Source organism: Amblyomma maculatum, chromosome 1 (genome assembly GCF_055883805.1).
Source record: "Amblyomma maculatum isolate TAMU_Amacu chromosome 1, ASM5588380v1, whole genome shotgun sequence".
Lineage (NCBI taxonomy): Eukaryota > Metazoa > Arthropoda > Arachnida > Ixodida > Ixodidae > Amblyomma > Amblyomma maculatum.
In genome coordinates, this window is record NC_139344.1 from 491,123,725 (window position 1) to 491,136,515 (window position 12,791).

Here is a 12,791-nt window from a genome sequence, read left to right on the forward strand (position 1 = left end):
AACCACTTTCCACAACTGGTTTCCTTCCGTTTTTCTTTTTTTTTTTCTGTCCTTAGCGAGCGGATTTTTTGCGCTCGAGGCGCACGCGGTTTGTGCAATTTTCCGCGGTTTCCAGCGCCTTTGGCTTAATAGTCGCAATTTTTTTTTTTTTCTGTCCTTAGCGAGCGGGTCCCCTCGCGGATTCTTAGCGCTCGAGGCGTTTGGCAGACGAGCCGCTTCTTTTACTTTTCTCGTAGTAAGAACGCTCGCAGATGGAAAAGATGCGCAGACGCGGTTTCTCGCCCCGCGGACGGCGCTCGGAGATGCGCTCAGGTTTCAAGTTAACTCCGGCGCGCGAGCAATCTACTTTTATTTTTATTATTATTATTATTATTATTATTATTATTATTATTATTATTATTATTATTATTATTATTATTATTATTATTATTCTTAGTGCCGCAAAACATGATGGCGATTTTTCAAGTTTCCACTTTTAAGGTTCTGAATTCACGCACGCACGAGATTCTTTTTTTTTTTCTTCAATTTCTTATCTTGCCTTCATGACGAAGCCAACTTTACAAAAACCGGACGGCTCGCAGCAAGCTTGAATCGCTCTTGCGCGCATGCAGCTTCACACACCACCAGGCGCTCCGGGAGGAGGAGTAATGCGGCAAAGCCGCCGTTGTTCCACGCAGACAAGGCAGACGCAGCTGCGAATGGGCACTTTTTTTTTTCTCTCTCTCTCTCTCATGCCGCATACAAACGTGTCGCACGCACGAGAAAAAAAAATATACCGAACATTAAACGAGGCAAAAAATATCATTTTTTTACACGAATGGCCATCTTTTAGCGCACACACAAGAAAACAAAAGAAAGAAATCGTGTTTTGTGCAAAGTGCAAGAGACCTTTTTGTTCAGCGATGAATCCGAATCGCCGTTTTCTTTTTCTTTCGCATTTCCGAAGTTTGCAGAAGATTTTCTAAACCCCCTTAACCGTGGTTTCCGAGAGGTAATGCGACAATACCTTAGTAAGATTTACTTTTTTTTTTGTAAAGTCCTCTCGAGCTATTACACTGGCACAAAGTTTGCTCACAAAAGTGGCTGTGTGGCGCTTTCTCCAGTTTTATTGCATAAAAAAAAAATTCTTTGTGTGTGTGTGTGTGTGTGTGTGTGTGTGTGTGTGTGTGTGTGTGTGTGTGTGTGTGTGTGTGTGTGTGTGTGTGTGTGTGTGTGTGTGTGTGTGTGTGTGTGTGTGTGTGTGTGTGTGTGTGTGTGTGTGTGTGTGTGTGTGTGTGTGTGTGTGTGCGTGCGTCGGGAGGCAGTTTTACTCACTTCACTCCCTTCATCACTCCCTTCAGCAGCTGAATTTAGTGGTAAAGAATCTGCGAGAAACCGCGACAAACTTGAGGCAGCACTACGAATGTTGCAATATTGCAAATGTTGCCTGCAATATTGCAATATTCAATTCGCTGAAAACATTTAAAAATTTACGCATCGCTAATGGAAGCAGTTCGCTTCCATTAGCGGCTTTCCCGCGCTAAGCTTTGGCGACGACTCGTCCCTCGATCAAGACGTCGCGCGGACGCGCCTTTGTTACAACACTTCTTTAGGCGCAACGAGCTCCAGGAAGAAAAAAAAAACTGCAAAAACGTTCTATCTCCCTACCCGATATCGCCCCGGCAGACGCGGTTTAGGAAAGCGACCGGCTGAGTATTATTTACACCCTTCTTTCCTTTTCGGGCGAATTGATTTCGAAGGCTCAAATAAACAATTTCTCCCATTTCAACCTAGTTTCTCTGTCAGGACCGCTGTTTGACATCATGATCGCGGTGCATTTGTTGCATAAGTTTTCGCACCACTACTTTAGGCGCAACGAGCTCCATGCAAAAACTGAGCTGCGGCGACGCCGCTCTATCTCCCTACGCGATATCGCCCCGGCAGACGCCCTTCACAGTTCTCCTCTTGTGGTCCGATTTCAGAGGTTTTGAGAAAACGCGGGTAAACTAGCGACGTGAACTAGCGACCAGCATGAAGGGCTCGATGCCATTTTAATGCAGAAAGCATTTAAAAATCTACACAAATCTAATTAAGCGCGTGAAAAAATATTAAAAGGACGTGAAAATTGGTCCCATTTGGTCCCAAAATTGGTCCCCGATCGAGACTTGACGCGGACGGACGGCACGCGTTTGCTACAACAGCTTTCGCGTCCCTTTTTTAGTCGCAACGAGCTCCACGGAGAAAGAAATGGCAAGGTGTGCTGCGGCAAAGCCGTTCTATCTCCCTACGCGATATCGCCCCGGCAGACGCGGTTTGGAAAAGCGGCCCGCAGTTCGTCCCAGAGTATTATTTACACCCTTCTTGACGTTTCAATGCGAATTGTTTTCGATGGCCCCAATAAACAATTTCCTTCATTGTATTTTTACGCATCGCTGGACACTCAACAGCCGAGTTTCTGCTCTGAGGACTAATTAAGCGACCGCTGTTTAACATGCGGTGAGACTGGAAACTTTAGAAAATTACGGATGTGTAACTGTGGAGTGAACCTTGCCGGCTCGTAAATAAATTCGTGTTTGTTAATTCCAATGCTAAATTTCTTACGATTTACGCATTTACTGGGATGCTGGCCAGGGCCGTATTTTTTTTTTTAACAACTTTATTCGTATGTGCGGAATTGGTGACAAGTGGCAATCGCAACAGTTCTTGTATACATTGAAAATGCTTTTTCTGTGTGTGTGTGTATCGAGAGGCAGTTCTACTCCCTTCACAGCTCACCTCCCACACTAGGCGACTTGTGGTCCGATTTAAGTGGTAAACAGGCTTTGAGAAAACGCGGGTAAACGACGGGAGTAACAACATTTCCCCTCTCGCCGTAGGTGAACTAGCGACGAGAATGAAAGGTTCGATGCCATTTCAATGCTGCCAGCGTTGAAAAATCTACACAAATCTAATTCAACGCGTGAAGAAATATTAAAAGGACGTGAAAATTGGTCCAATTTGCAATGCTAGGCCGCTTTTCTTGGGCTTTTCCGCGCTGTGCTTTTGTGACGACTCGTCCCCCGATCGAGACTTGACGTGGACGAACGGTACGCGTTTGCTACAACAGCTTTCGCGTCCCTTTTTTAGTCGCAACGAGCTCCATGGAGAAACAAATGGCAAGGTGTGCTGCGGAAAAGCCGCTCTATCTCCCTACGCGATTTTCTGCTCCTAGGACTAATTAAGCGACCGCTGTTTAACATGCGGTGAGACTGGAAACTTAAGAAGAAAGAACTGTGGAGCGAACCTTGCCGGCTCGTAAATAAATCCGTGCTTTTTAATTCCAATGCTAAATTTCTTACGATTTACGCATTTACTGGGATGCTGGCTAGGGGCGTATTTTTTTTTTAACAACTTTATTCGTATGTGCGGAATTGGTGACAAGTGGCAATCGCAACAGTTCTTGTATACATTGAAAATGCTTTTTCTCTCTCTGTGTGTGTGTGTGTGTGTGTGCGTGTGTGTGTGTGTGTGTGTGTGTGTGTGTGTGTGTGTGTGTGTGTGTGTGTGTGTGTGTGTGTGTGTGTGTGTGTGTGTGTGTGTGTGTGTGTGTGTGTGTGTGTGTGTGTGTGTGTGTGTGTGTGTGTGTGTGTGTGTGTGTGTGTGTGTGTGTGTGTGTGTGTGTGTGTGTGTGTGTGTGTGTGTGTGTGTGTGTGTGTGTGTGTGTGTGTGTGTGTGCGCGTGTGTGCGTGTGTGTGTGTGTGTGTGTGTGTCGAGAGGCAGTTCTACTCGCTTCACAGTTCTCCTCCCACACTAGGCGACTTGTGGTCCGATTTCAGTGGTAAACAGGCTTTCAGAAAACGCGGATAAATGACGGGAGTAACAAAATTTCCCCTCTCGCCGTACGTGAACTAGCGACGAGCATGAAAACTTCGATGCCATTTTAATGCTGCAAGCGTTTAAAAATTACGCAAATCTAATTCAACGCGTGAATAAATATTAAAAGGGCGTGAAAATTGGTCCCATTCGCAAGATTAGGCTGCTTTAAGTCGGCTTTTCCGCGCTACACTTTTGCGACGACTCGTCCCCCGATCGAGACTTGACGCGGACGAATGGTACGCATTTGCTACAACAGCTCTGGCGCCTTTTTTTTAGTCGCAACGAGCTCCATAGTGAAAGAAATGGCAAGGTGTGCTGCGGCAAAGCCGCTCTATCTCCCTACGCGATATCGCCCCGGCAGACGCGGTTTGGAAAAGCGGCCCGCAGTACGTCCCAGAGTATTACTTACACCCTTTTTGACGGTTCAATGCGAACTGATTTCGAAGGCCCCAATAAACAATTTCCTTTATTGTATTTTTACGCAGCGCTGGACACTCAACAGCCGAGTTTCTGCTCTTAGGACTAATTAAGCGACCGCTGTTTAACATGCGGTGAGACTGGAAACTTAAGAAAATTACGGATGTGTAACTGTGGAGTGAACCTTGCCGGCTCGTAAATAAATTCGTGTTTTTTAATTCCAATGCTAAATTTCTCACGATTTACGCATTTACTGGGATGCTGGCCAGGGGCGTATTTTTTGTTTTTGACAACTTTATTCGTATGTGCGGAATTGGTGACAAGTGGCAATCGCAACAGTTCTTGTATACATTGAAAATGCTTTTTCTGTGTGTGTGTGTATCGAGAGGCAGTTCTACTCCCTTCACAGCTCACCTCCCACACTAGGCGACTTGTGGTCCGATTTAAGTGGTAAACAGGCTTTGAGAAAACGCGGGTAAACGACGGGAGTAACAACATTTCCCCTCTCGCCGTAGGTGAACTAGCGACGAGAATGAAAGTTTCGATGCCATTTCAATGCTGCCAGCGTTGAAAAATCTACACAAATCTAATTCAACGCGTGAAGAAATATTAAAAGGACGTGAAAATTGGTCCCATTCGCAAGATTAGGCTGCTTTAAGTCGGCTTTTCCGCGCTACACTTTTGCGACGACTCGTCCCCCGATCGAGACTTGACGCGGACGAATGGTACGCGTTTGTTACAACAGCTCTGGCGCCTTTTCTTTAGTCGCAACGAGCTCCATAGAGAAAGAAATGGCAAGGTGTGCTGCGGCAAAGCCGCTCTATCTCCCTACGCGATATCGCCCCGGCAGACGCGGTTTTGAAAAGCGGCCCGCAGTACGTCCCAGAGTATTATTTACACCCTTCTTGACGGTTCAATGCGAACTGATTTCGAAGGCCCCAATAAACAATTTCCCTCATTGTATTTTTACGCATCGCTGGACACTCAACAGCCGAGTTTCTGCTCTGAGGAATAATTAAGCGACCGCATGCTTAACATGCGGTGAGACTGGAAACTTGAGAAAATTATCGATGTGTAACTATGGAGTGAACCTTGCCGGCTTGTAAATAAATTCGTGCTTTTTAATTCCAATGCTAAATTTCTTACGATATGCACATTTACTGGGATGCTGGCCAGGGGCGTATTTTTTTTTTATCAACTTTATTCGTATGTGCGGAATTGGTGACAAGTGGCAATCGCAACAGTTTTTGTATACAGTGAAAATGCTTTGTCTCTCTGCGTGTGTGTGTGTGTGTGGAGAGGCAGTTCTACTCCCTTCACAGTTCTCCTCCCACACTAGGCGACTTGTGGTCCGATTTCAGTAGTAAACAGGCTTTGAGAAAACGCGGGTAAACGACGGGAGTAACAAAATTTCCCCTCTCGCCGTACGTGAACTAGCGACGAGCTGGAAAGGTTCGATGCCATATTATTGCTGCAAGCGTTTAAAAATTACGCAAATCGAATTCAACGCGTGAAGAAATATTAAAAGAACGTGAAAATTGGTCCCATTCGCAATATTAGGCTGCTTTAAGTCGGCTTTTCCGCGCTACGCTTTTGCGACGCTTTTGCGTCCCCCGATCGAGACTTGACGCGGACGAATCGTACGCGTTTGCTACAATAGCTCTGGCGCCTTTTTTTTAGTCGCAACGAGCTCCATAGAGAAAGAAATGGCAAGGTGTGCTGCGGCAAAGCCGCTCTATCTCCCTACGCGATATCGCCCCGGCAGACGCGGTTTGGAAAAGCGGCCCGCAGTTTGTCCCAGAGTATTATTTACACCCTTCTTGACGTTTCAATGCGAATTGACTTCGATGGCCCCAATAAACAATTTCCTTCATTGTATTTTTACGCATCGCTGGACACTCAACAGCCGAGTTTCTGCTCTGAGGAATAATTAAGCGACCGCATGCTTAACATGCGGTGAGACTGGAAACTTAAGAAAATTACCGATGTGTAACCGTGGAGCGAACCTTGCCGGCTTGTAAATACATTCGTGTTTTTTAATTACAATGTTTAATTTCTTACGATTTAAGCATTCACTAGGATGCTGGCCAGGGTCGTGTTTTTTATTAACAACTTTTTTCGCTTGTGCGGAATTGGTGAAATGTGGCAATAGCAACAGTTCTTTGGTCCGATTTCAGAGGTAAACAGGCTTTGAGAAAACGCGGGTAAACGACGGGAGTAACAAAATTTCCCCTCTCGCCGTACGTGAACTAGCGACGAGCATGACAGGTTCGATGCCATATTATTGCTGCAAGCGTTTAAAAATTACGCAAATCGAATTCAACGCGTGAAGAAATATTAAAAGAACGTGAAAATTGGTCCCATTCGCAATATTAGGCTGCTTTAAGTCGGCTTTTCCGCGCTACGCTTTTGCGACGCTTTTGCGTCCCCCGATCGAGACTTGACGCGGACGAATCGTACGCGTTTGCTACAATAGCTCTGGCGCCTTTTCTTTAGTCGCAACGAGCTCCATAGAGAAAGAAATGGCAAGGTGTGCTGCGGCAAAGCCGCTCTATCTCCCTACGCGATTTCGCCCCGGCAGACGCGGTTTGGAAAAGCGGCCCGCAGTACGTCCCAGAGTATTATTTACACCCTTCTTGACGGTTCAATGCGAACTGATTTCGAAGGCCCCAATAAACAATTTCCTTCACTGTATTTTTACGCAGCGCTGGACACTCAACAGCCAAGTTTCTGCTCTCAGGACTAATTAAGCGACCGCTGTTTAACATGCGGTGAGACTGGAAACTTAAGAAGAAAGAACTGTGGAGCGAACCTTGCCGGCTCGTAAATAAATCCGTGCTTTTTAATTCCAATGCTAAATTTCTTACGATATGCACATTTACTGGGATGCTGGCCAGGGGCGTATTTTTTTTTTTAACAACTTTATTCGTATGTGCGGAATTGGTGACAAGTGGCAATCGCAACAGTTTTTGTATACAGTGAAAATGCTTTTTCTCTCTGCGTGTGTGTGTGTGGAGAGGCAGTTCTACTCCCTTCACAGTTCTCCTCCCACACTAGGCGACTTGTGGTCCGATTTCAGCAGTAAACAGGCTTTGAGAAAACGCGGGTAAACGACGGGAGTAACAAAATTTCCCCTCTCGCCGTACGTGAACTAGCGACGAGCATGACAGGTTCGATGCCATATTATTGCTGCAAGCGTTTAAAAATCTACACAAATCTATTTCAACGCGTGAAAGATACTAAAAGGACGTGAAAATTGGTCCCGTTCGCAAGATTAGGCTGGTTTTAGTCGGCTTTTCCGCGCTACGCTTTTGCGACGACTCGTCCCCCGATTGCGACTTGACGCGGACGAATGGTACGCGTTTGCTACAACAGCTTTCGCGCCGCTTTTTTAGTCGCAACGAGCTCCAACGAGGAAGAAGCGCCAAGGTGCACTGGGGCAAAGCCGCTATGCAGTTTTGAACAGCTTCCCGTGGTACATCTCAGAGTAATTTTTACATGCTGCATCACATTTGAAAGCGAATTGCTTTCGAAGGCCCTATAAACAATTTCTTTTATTATATTTTTTAAATAGGAAATATTATAAAATGCCATTAATATTATGGCTCTCAAATGTTGGCATGATAAAAACGATTTAATGAATGAATTTTCAAGTCACCTGAAAATCTACAGCCCTCGTTTTTTTTGTTTTTTTTTTCCTCTTTACAACACTGGTACAGAGACAAACAGCTAGCGACCGCTGTAGAAACAACAAAAGCGGGACCTCACAAATTATTGCGGGGGAGATGGCGCGAGCAAAACTTGATTTTTTTATTTTGTGTTCAACAAACTTTTCGCAAGGTGAACCTTTTTCGCGTGCGACTAATCCCTTTCGATTAGTGCCGTGCGGTGAATTCCAAGGGCACGAGACGCATCCGTAAGCTCGATTTCAAAGTAACGCGCCGTGCGGCAAAGCCGAACTTCGCCCCGGCAGACGCGCAAAAAGACCCAAGTAGGTCTGGGTATTTATCGCTGCATATATATAGGGCCCTAGTGGCTCAGGCAACCAAGACACTTTGAAGCGCGCGCTCGAACGGCAAAGTCCAAAAGCTGTTTTGCGCACCCAGCCGGCCGCGAAACGACAAGATTTCGCAATCTCGGAATGAGAGCGGCTGCACAGCTAGGGGTTCATAAACGAGCATTGCTCGACTTCGACCAAAGTTGGGTGAGCGCGTCACCGCCCCGCGCGCGCCGGCGGCAGAGTCCACGACTACGGGCACCGGCGGGGTGCCGCAGCGCGCCGTTGTCGGTTGCGCACGATTCGGCGCTTTCTGCGGCGCAGCCCTTTCGAGCAGGTCCGCGCGCGTGCACCATATTCCACGAGTACGGCCGCGGTCGGGGCGCCGCGGCGCGCCGTTGCAGGTCGCGCACGAGCCAGCGCTTTCTGCGGCGCAGCCCTTTCGAGCAGGCCCGTTCGCGTGCAGCTTAGTCCACGAGTACGGCCGCGGTCGGGGCGGCGCGCCGTTGTAGGTCGCGCAAGAGCCAGCGCTTTCTGCCTGCGCTGCCCTTTCGAGCAGGCCCGCGCAGCATAGTCCACGAGTACGGCCGCGGTCGGGGCGCCGCGATGTGCCGTCGTAGGTCGCGGACGATTCAGTGCCTTCTGGGGCGAAGCCGTTTCGAGCAGGGCCGCTCGTTCGCGGCCGCTGCGGCGCGGCAGGGTGTTCGTGTACGGCCGGCGAGACGCACCACTGTGGGACTGTTTTGCATTGAAGGGCTCACTTTTCTCGGTGATCATTTCTCGAGTACGAATGCGGGCGCCGAGCGCGCGACGTGCGCGCACGATTCGCCGTCTACTTTACGGCGGATTTTCCTCGAGTACGGCCAGTCGTTTACCCAGGAAGGTCTGGGCATTTATCGCTGCTATTATATGGGGGTGTAGAGGCGGCGGACCAACACGCTGTCTCGACCCCACGGCATTCGTCTGCAGCCTCATCCGCGTCTGCGATGGGGGCTGGTTGTCGGACGACGCTGTTTCCACTGTGTTTTGAGGTGTGTTCCGTGCTGTCCGGAACTCGATTCCGAGCAAGTGCGCCGAAGACGCGGGCGTGTCCCGTCGTCTGGCGGCTTGGCCGTATCGGCAACGCAGCAAGCGCCGTCCGGTGCACGAACGCCACGGCCTCGTGCCGCGTGCGCACCGGTGAGCGCGTTACAAATGTTTCTGCCCAAAGGCACGTGCTCTCTTGCCGCGCGACGAGATCCGGCCCCACGGGGCGGACGTCGCAGCGAGCTCGAACGACGCACAAAATAAGATGCGTCGCGCGCTGGGGCGCCTAAAGGCGGCCTCGAAAGCGCTGCGACAAAGGCACCCGTGGCGGGGTATTGCCTATGCATCTACCTGGTTGATCCTGCCAGTAATCATATGCTTGTCTCAAAGATTAAGCCATGCATGTCTAAGTACATGCCGAAATAAGGCGAAACCGCGAATGGCTCATTAAATCAGTTATGGTTCCTTAGATCGTTTCTTTCTACTTGGACAACTGTGGCAATTCTAGAGCTAATACATGCATTGAGCCTGAAGGCCTTTGGCTGACGGGCGCTTTTATTAGACCAAGACCCATCGGGTTCTGCCCGTACTCTGTGGTGACTCTGGATAACTTTGTGCTGATCGCATGGCCATGAGCCGGCGACGTTTCTTTCAAGTGTCTGCCTTATCAACTTTCGATGGTAGGTTACTTGCCTACCATGGTTGTTACGGGTAACGGAGAATCAGGGTTCGATTCCGGAGAGGGAGCCTGAGAAACGGCTACCACATCCAAGGAAGGCAGCAGGCGCGCAAATTACCCACTCCCGGCACGGGGAGGTAGTGACGAAAAATAACAATACGGGACTCTTTTGAGGCCCCGTAATTGAAATGAGTACACTCTAAATCCTTTAACGAGGATCAATTGGAGGGCAAGTCTGGTGCCAGCAGCCGCGGTAATTCCAGCTCCAATAGTGTATACTAAAGCTGCTGCGGTTAAAAAGCTCGTAGTTGGATCTCAGTTCCAGACGAGTAGTGCATCTACCCGATGCGACGGCTCGTACTGAACATCATGCCGGTCCTCTCTTGGTGCCCTTCATTGGTGCGTCTCGAGGTGGCCTGCGCTTTTACTTTGAAAAAATTGGAGTGCTCAACGCAGGCGAGTCACCTGAATAAACTTGCATGGAATAATAGAACAAGACCCTGTTTCTGTTCTGTTGGTTTTTGGAATACGGGGTAATGATTAAGAGGGACAGACGGGGGCATTCGTATTGCGGCGCTAGAGGTGAAATTCTTGGACCGTCGCAAGACGAACTACTGCGAAAGCATTTGCCAAGAATGTTTTCTTTGATCAAGAACGAAAGTCAGAGGTTCGAAGGCGATCAGATACCGCCCTAGTTCTGACCATAAACGATGCCAACCAGCGATCCGCCTGAGTTACTCAAATGACTCGGCGGGCAGCTTCCGGGAAACCAAAGTATTTGGGTTCCGGGGGAAGTATGGTTGCAAAGCTGAAACTTAAAGGAATTGACGGAAGGGCACCACCAGGAGTGGAGCCTGCGGCTTAATTTGACTCAACACGGGAAAACTTACCCGGCCCGGACACTGGGAGGATTGACAGATTGAGAGCTCTTTCTTGATTCGGTGGATGGTGGTGCATGGCCGTTCTTAGTTGGTGGAGCGATTTGTCTGGTTAATTCCGATAACGAACGAGACTCTAGCCTATTAAATAGGTGCGGGGTTCCCAGCACCTTACAACCTTCTTAGAGGGACAAGCGGCTCCTAGCCGCACGAAACAGAGCAATAACAGGTCTGTGATGCCCTTAGATGTCCGGGGCCGCACGCGCGCTACACTGAAGGAAGCAGCGTGTCTTTATCCCTGTCTGAAAAGACTGGGTAACCCGTGGAACTTCTTTCGTGATTGGGATAGGGGCTTGCAATTGTTCCCCTTGAACGAGGAATTCCCAGTAAGCGCGAGTCATAAGCTCGCGTTGATTACGTCCCTGCCCTTTGTACACACCGCCCGTCGCTACTACCGATTGAATGATTTAGTGAGGTCTTCGGACCGATGTCCGGCGCGGCCTTTCGGTTGCGCCGGTCTGTTGGAAAGATGACCAAACTTGATCATTTAGAGGAAGTAAAAGTCGTAACAAGGTTTCCGTAGGTGAACCTGCGGAAGGATCATTACCGGACTGTGCTTGTCACGCCCGGCGCCGCCCCCACTTATAAGCGGGGGATGGCCTTTCACCGCGGAGTTGCGAGATTCTGAAGCCGCTTCTCTGCACAAATTGTTACGCCCAGCGGAGCTCCGTCACCAAGGGATTGTCGGACGGTCGGCTTCCGCGGGTACAAACGGCGTAACGCACCTATGACGGTGGGCTTTCGGTTATCGAAGAACTCATCCGCTTTTTCGAAGCGACGCACGGAGTCTGTGGTGCGGGCCGAGGGAAAGGCCTGCCCGCCGCCAAGGGAACGGCGGCGCTGCTGCGAAGTACGAGAGGAAACGCAGCTCGCTAGCTCTGCTGCGGCTACTTCTTTTTGCGTCAGAGTCCGTAGCGCAGGCTCAGGGGAAGGCCTGCGCGCCGCCAAGGGAACGGCGGCGCTGCTGCGAAGTACGAGCGGAAACGCTACTCGCTGGCTCTTTTGCAGAGAGTTGCGCAGAGTCGGTAGCGCGGGCCGAGTCAGTGGCCTGCGCGCCGCCAAGGGAACGGCGGTGCTGCGGCGAAGTACGAGAGGAAACGCTGCTCGCTAACTCTGCTGCGAAGCTCTTTGCGTTCGAGTCGGTAGCGCGGGCCGAGGGAAAGGCCTGCGCGCCGCCAAGGGAACGGCGGCGCTGCTGCGAAGTACGAGCGGAAACGCTGCTCGCGGGCTCTTTTGCAAAAGGAGTAAAAGAACGACTCGGAGTCTGTAGCGCGGGCCGAGGGAAAGGTCTGCCCGCTGCCATGGGAACGGCGGCGCTGCTGCGAAGTACGAGAGGAACCGCAGCTCGCTGGCTCTGGATGTCGTTTGCTTCGTTCAAGGCGTGGTGAACGTCTGACGCTCGCTCGTCGGGCGCGATATTAGGCGCCGTGCCGATGGCGCGAAAGGAGACTTCGGGAACAAAAAGGACGACGGGGTTATAATCCCGCACTCGAACGCATTCGCGGCCTTGAGGTTCTCTCGGGGCTTCGTCCTTCCCGGTTTCCGAGTAGTCTGTCGGTGCGCCACCGAAAAGCCGTCCGAGACACTTGTGGTTGGTGGGCTCCCGTTGCGGGAGTAGTCCGACTGACTCTCTTCTTGCGGATTGTCAAGTACGCGCTGTCCGGCTCCAATGCTGAGCGGTGCGCAAGGCCTCTTATGCGAAGTTGATAGCGGCTCCTTTGTGCAAAAGTGGTAGACGGTGGAGGATGAGATCGCGGCAGCGTGACGTTGATAGAGGTCGGTCCAAGAGGCCACCCATGAGAAGCGTCGCTGTACGGATCTATCCAGGAGCGATCCACCGGGGAGAGAAGGTGCTTGAGAGCGGCGGTCGAAATGTGAACAGCAGTTGTGATGTGAACAG

The 12,791-nt window shown here is 50.0% G+C and overlaps 1 non-coding gene across 1 annotated transcript; it reads left to right on the top strand.

Annotated features, from left to right (window-relative positions):
• The first annotated feature begins 9,622 nt into the window (after positions 1-9,622).
• Positions 9,623-11,437, top strand: LOC146210218 (small subunit ribosomal RNA). Its single transcript, XR_014704596.1, has one exon. It is a non-coding gene; the product is annotated as a small subunit ribosomal RNA (ribosomal RNA).
• The last annotated feature ends 1,354 nt before the right edge of the window (positions 11,438-12,791 follow it).